The sequence below is a fragment of the Rhinoraja longicauda genome, chromosome 37 (assembly GCF_053455715.1).
Source record: "Rhinoraja longicauda isolate Sanriku21f chromosome 37, sRhiLon1.1, whole genome shotgun sequence".
NCBI classification, from domain to species: Eukaryota; Metazoa; Chordata; class Chondrichthyes; order Rajiformes; family Arhynchobatidae; genus Rhinoraja; species Rhinoraja longicauda.
In genome coordinates this window covers 3,551,163-3,558,107 of record NC_135989.1, presented here as the reverse complement: position 1 = coordinate 3,558,107, position 6,945 = coordinate 3,551,163, and positions in this window count along the sequence as shown.

Below are 6,945 nucleotides of genomic sequence, written 5' to 3'. Positions count from 1 at the left end.
TTTCCATGCTCGATGGGTCACTCCCGTGATTGGGTTCCGTTAGCCCAAAGCACCCCAGCAGTTCCCCTTTGGCTACAAGGGAACAAGAGCAGAGAGACACAACGCGCGGTTAGGCCGTGAGGCAAGCAACTGCAGATGCTGGTTTACACCAACCACACACACAAAATGCTGGAGTAACTCAGCGTTAGGACAGGCAGCATCTCTGGAGAGAAGGAATGGGCGACGTTTCGGGTCGAGACCCTTCTTCGGACTTACAGTCAGGGGAATGGGAAACGAGAGATATAGACGGTGATGGAGAGAGATACAGAACAAATGAATGAAAGATATGCCAAAAAGTAACAATGATAAAGGACACAGGCCATTGTTAGCTGTTTGCTAGGTGAGAACGAGAAGCTGGTGCGACTTGGATGGGGGAGGGATGGGGAGAGAGGGAAGGCAGGGGTTACTCGAAGTTAGAGAAAGCAATGTTCATACCCCCCTGCCCAAGCGAAATATGAGGTGCTGTTCCTCCAATTTGTGCTGGGCCTCACTCTGACAATGGAGGAGGCCCAGGACAGAAAGGTCAGTGTGGGAGTGGGAGGGGGAGATGAAGTGTTTAGCAACCGGGAGATCAGGTAGGTCCAGGCGGACTGAGCAAAGTGTATGGGGATCGCTGGTTGGCACAGACTCATTGTGATGAAGGGCCTGTTTCCACACTGTACCTCTAAACTAAACTAAACTAAAAGAGCTAGTGAGGGATAGCAGAGCCCAGAGTGGTCTGACGAGGACAGGGAGCAAGGCATTGGGAGGTGCACTCTACCAGAGAATCACCACTGGAAAGCCTCGTAATTTAGTTTAGAGATGCAGCATGCGAACAGGCCCTTCCACGCCAACCAGCGTTGCTCCACATCAGGGCGGTCACGGTGGCGCAGCGGTAGAGTTGCTGCCTTACAGCGAATGCTGCGCCGGAGACCCGGGTTCCATCCCGACTACGGGTGCTGTCTGCGCGGAGTTTGCACGTTCTCCCCGTGACCTGCGTGGGTTTTCTCCGAGATCTTCGGTTTCCTCCCACACTCCAAAGACGTGCAGGTTTGTAGGTTAATTGGCCTGGTAAATGTAAAGATTGTCCCGAGTGGGTGTAGGATGGTGTTAATGTGCGGGGATCGCTGGTCGGCGCGGACCCGGTGGGCCGAAAGGGCCTGTTTCCGCGCTGTATCTCTAAACTAAAACTAAACTGAACTATAGTAATATAGGTACAATTATGGCGTTTTTAAAGACATGTGGAGATATATATATATCATATCATATCATATATATACAGCTGGAAACAGGCCTTTTCGGCCCACCAAGTCCGTGCCGCCCAGCGATCCCCGTACATTAACACTATCCTTCACCCACTAGGGACAATTTTTTAAAAACATTTACCCAGCCAATTAACCTACATACCTGTACGTCTTTGGAGTGTGGGAGGAAACCGAAGATCTCGGAGAAAACCCACGCAGGTCACGGGGAGAACGTACAAACTCCTTAAAGTGCAGCACCCGTAGTCAGGATCGAACCTGAGTCTCCGGCGCTGCATTCGCTGTAAAGCAGCAACTCTACCGTTGCGCTACCGTGCCGCCCTGGATGGGAAGAGTTTGGAGGGCAGTAGGATAAATGAAGTAAAAATGGGTTCCCTCCGGGTGCTCCGGTTTCCTCCCACATTCCAAAGACGTGTGGGTTTGTGGGCTAATGGACCCTCTGTAAATGGCCCCTGGTGTGTAGAGTGTAGGCGAGAAAGTGGGATAACATAGAACTAGTATGAATGGTCGGTGTGGACTCAGAAGGCCGAAGGGCTGGTTTCAATGTTGTATCTCTAGACTAAACTTGACGGCTTTCTTGCTGTGACTGGGCGAACAGAACTAATCCGCGCAACACAGTGGCGCAGCGGTAGAGTTGCTGCCTCACAGCGCCGGAGACCCGGGTTCCATCCTGACCACGGGTGCTGTCTGTACGGAGTTTGTACGTTCACCCCGTGAAGGCGTGGGTACTCCGGTTGTCTCCCACACACGCACAGGTTTGTAGGTTAATTTACCCTCTGTAAATTGCCCCTCGTGTGGAAGAGAAAGTAGGATAACATAGAATTCACTGGAGTTTAGGAGGATGAGAGGGGATCTTACAGAGACGTATAAAATTATGAAAGGACTGGACAAGCTAGATGCAGGAAAAATGGTCCCAATGTTGGGGGAGTCCAGAACCAGGGGCCACACAGTCTAAGAATAAAGAGGATGCCATTTAAAACTGAGTCGAGAAAAAATTGGGGATGGGGAGATTGTGGGGGAGGGGAGTGTAGTTTGTCCTGTGCGTTCTAAAGCCTGCAGCTTTTAGCCAGGTTACAACCTGGGAATGAGACCGTGGGTGGCGCAGCGGTAGAGTTGCTGCCTCACAGCGCCAGAGACCCGGGTTCCATCCTGACTACGGGTGCTGTCTGTACAGAGTTTGTACGTTCTCCCCGTGACCGCCTGGTTTTTCTCTGAGACCTTCGGTTTCCTCCCACACTCCAAAGATGTACAGGTTTGTAGGTTAATTGGCTTGGAATAAATGTAAATTGATCGTAGTGTGTGTAGGATAGTGTTAGTGTGTAGGGATTACTGGTCGGTACGGACTCGGTGGGCCGAAGGGCCTGTTTCTGCGCTGCAGGAGAATGGGGTTAGGAGGGAGAGATAGATCAGCCATGATTGAATGGGGGAGTAGACTTGATGGGCTGAATGGCCTATTTCTGCTCCTATCATGTTCCCAATGTTGGGCGAGTGCAGAATCGGGGGGCACATTCTTAGAACAAAGGGGAGGCCTTTTAAACCTGAGGCGAGAAAAAACTTTTTCACCCAGAGACTTGTGAATTTGTGGAATTCTCTGCCACAGAGGGCAGTGGGGGCCAATTCACTGGATGAATTTAAGAGAGAGTTAGGTAGAGCTCTAGGGGCTAGTGGAATCAAAGGATATGGGGAGAAGGCAGGCACGGGTTACTGATTGTGGATGATCAGCCATGAGCACAATGAATGGCGGTGCTGGCTCGAAGGGCCAAATGGCCTCCTCCTGCACCTATTTTTAATGTTTTTTCTGTTTCTAACTCGTGTCAAGTCAAGTTTATTTCTCACATACATATACAAGGTGTGCAGTGAAATGAAAGTGGCAACGCCTGCGGATTGTGCTAAACTACAAAACAGAATTAAAAAAAATTTCTTAACAAAAAAATAAGTTAATACAGTAAATTAAATTAAATGAGTCCCTGGTGATATGAGAGTTAACAGTCCTGATGGCCTGTGGGAAGAAACTCCGTCTCATCCTCTCCGTTTTCACAGCGTGACAGCGGAGGCGTTTGCCTGACTGTAGCAGCTGGAACAGTCCGTTGCTGGGGTGGTAGGGGTCCCCCATAATGTTGCTGCCTCTGGATCTGCACCTCCTGATATATAGGTCCTGCAGGGGGGCGAGTGTAGTTCCCATGGTGCGTTCAGCCGAACGCACTACTCTCCGCAGGGCCTTCCTGTCCTGGGCAGAGGCTGTCCTCTGAGCTTGAAACCATCGAGACGTGAGCCAGAGAATGAAAAGACTGGAATGGAGGATTGCAGAGTCTGGATTTCATGTCCCAGCCCCCACCTCTTCCACCCACCGCCCTTCCAATCTGGACCCGAAAAGGGATATTGATATTCCGTCAGCATCTTTCACAGGACGATGGTTAGGCTCCATTTGGAATATTGCGTGCAGTTCTGGTCGCCTCATTACAGGATGGATGAGGAGACTTTGGAAATGGCTGCAGAGGAGGTTCACCAGAATGATGTGTTGGAAGGAATCTGCACCTCCTGATGTATAGGTCCTGCAGGGGGGGCGAGTGTGTGATCGATGGTTGGGAGTAATTTAGTGGGCCGAAGGGCCTGTTTCCATGCTGTATCTATAAAATTAAATTTGTTCTAGCTGGCTGACCAGAACTACACACCTACTCCAGGGGTGGTCTCACCAGCAATAGCCCATGATTATATTTTTTATTGCGAAGTTTTTGGATGTTTTGGTGCAATTCATGCCTTGGAATATTCCCATTGGTTCAGTGGGAAAACCATTCAGTGGAACGAGCCTCCATACGGTGATGCTGGAACTGGACGACGACATTGGGAAGAGTTTTCTGAAGGAAGAGATTCTGAGAACCTACAGGTCTGTGCCTCCACCCTTCTCGTGGCGCGGGTAGGGCGGGCACAGTGGCACAGCTGAGGGCAGTTGGCCTCAACATTAGAGCCAAAAGTTAAGCCCATTCTTACACTTGGTCAGTAACCTTCAGCGCCATTGGTAATTTAGTTTACAAAGTGTAAGAAAATAACTGCAGATGCTGGTACAAATCGAGGGTATTTATTCACAAAATGCTGGAGTAACTCAGCAGGTCAGGCAGCATCTCAGGAGAGAAGGAATGGGTGACGTTTCGGGTCGAGACCCTTCTTCAGTCTGAGTAGGCCATTCGGCCCTTCGAGCCAGCACCACCATTCAATGTGATCATGGCTGATCATTCTCAATCAGTACCCGGTTCCTGCCTTCTCCCCATACCCCCTGACTCTGCTATCCTTAAGAGCTCTATCTACCTCTCTCTTGAATGCATTCAGTCTGAAGAAGGGTCTCGACCCGAAACGTCACCCATTCCTTCTCTCCTGAGATGCAGCCTGACCTGCTGAGTTACTCCAGCATTTTGTGAATAGGTAATTTAGTTTAGTTTAGAGATACAGCGTGGAAACAGGCCCTTCGGTCCACCGGGTCTGCGCCGCCCAGCGATCCCTGCACACTAACACTATCCTACACCCACTAGGGACAATTTTTACATTTACCAAGCCAATCTACAAACATCTACATCTACAAACATGCACGTCTTTGGAGTGTGGGAGGAAACCGAAGATCTCGGGGAAAACCCACGCAGGTCACGGGGAGAACGTACAAACTCCGTACAGATGGCACCCGTAGTCGGGATGGAAACCGGGTCTCCGGCGCTGCATTCGCTGTAAGGCGGCAACTCTACTGTTGCGCCACCGTGCTGCCCTAGTGATGGTGGGGGATGGGGAGATTGTGGGGGAGGGGAGTGTAGTTTGTCCTGTGCGTTCTAAAGCCTGCTGCTTTTAGCCAGGTTACAACCTGGGAACGTGACAGTGGGTGGCGCAGCGGTAGAGTTGCTGCCTCACAGCGCCAGAAACCCGGGTTCCATCCTGACTACGGGCGCCGTCTGTACGCAGTTTGTACGTTCTCCCCTTGAGTGCCTGGGTTTTCTCTGAGACCTTCGGTTTCCTCCCACACTCCAAAGATGTACAGGTTTGTAGGTTAATTGGCTTGGAATAAATGTAAATTGATCGTAGTGTGTGTAGGATAGTGTTAGTGTGCAGGGATTACTGGTCGGTACGGACTCGGTGGGCCGAAGGGCCTGTTTCTGCGTTGCAGGAGAATGGGATTAGGAGGGAGAGATAGATCAGCCATGATTGAATGGGGGAGTAGACTTGATGGGCTGAATGGCCAAATTCTGCTCCTATCAGGTTCTCAATGTTGGGCGAGTCCAGAACCAGGGGCCACACAGTCTTAGAATAAAGGGGAGGCCTTTTAAAACTGAGGTGAGAAGGAACTTTTTCACCCAGAGAGTTGTGAATTTGTGGAATTCTCTGCCACAGAGGGCAGTGGAGGCCGATTCAGTGGATGGATTTAAGAGAGAGTTAGATAGAGCTCTAGGGGCTAGTGGAATCAAGGGATATGGGGAGAAGGCAGGCACGGGTTACTGATTGTGGATGATCAGCCATGATCACAATGAATGACGGTGCAGGCTCGAAGGGCCAAATGGCCTCCTCATGCACCTGTTTTCTATGTTTCTACGTATCACTAATGATATTATGATCTTCTCCTAACACATGTTCCCGTTGGTTTAGGTTAGCAGCGTTGAAGTGCCTGATTAGCCAGCGGTATGACGTTGTCCCAGAGTGCTGGCGAATGTTGCACAGTTTGGCCGCTCAACTTGAAGGCCTCAACCGTCTCAATGAAACCCTTCAGGTGAGCCTCACTGGACCCAAGCCTCCCTCTGGGGCAGGGCTCTCTCCTTCCTTACAAACATCAGAGAGTCAATGGGCCAAACGCGGGCAGGTGGGTCTAGTGTAGTTGGGACATGTTGGCCGGCGTGGGCAAGTTGGGCCGAAGGGCTTGTTTCCACGCTGTATCACTCTATGACTGTGACTCTATGAGTCACACAACATGGAAACTGGTCCTTCAGCCGAACTAGGGCGCAGCGGTAGAGTTGCTGCCTTACAGCGAATGCAGCGCCGGATCTCGACTACGAGCGCCGTCTGTACAAAGTTTGTACATTCTCCCCGTGACCTGCGTGGGTTTTCTCCAAGACCTTCAGTTTCCTCCCACACTCCAAAGACGTACAGGTGTGTAGGTTAATTGGCTTGGTAAATGTAAAAATTGTCCCTAGTGTGTGTAGGATAGTGTTAGTGTGCGGGGATCGCTGGTCGGCGCGGACCCGGTGGGCCGAAGGGCCTGTTTCCATGCCTTATCTCTAAACTAAAACGAGAATGTCCCTTCTACACTAGTCCCACCTGCCTGCATTTGGCCCATACCCCTCTAAACCTGTCCTATCCATGTATCTTAATGCTTCTTAAACGTTGCGATAGTCCCAGCCTCAACTACCTCCTCCGGCAGCTCGTTCCATACCCCCACCACCCTTTGTGTAAAAAGGTTACCCCTCAGGTGCCTGTTAAATCTTTCCCCCTCACCTTAAACCTATGGTTCTTAATTCCCCTACTCTGGGTAAAAGACATTTACCAGATCTATTCCTCTCATAATTTTGTATATCTCATCCTCCTCGTCCTTTTATCCAAGAAATAAAGTCCTTGGAAAATAATTGGAAAATAATTGCAGGCACAAACATCCTTGCCTGGGGTAAATGTAAAGGACCCTGACAGGAAAGAGGCTAAT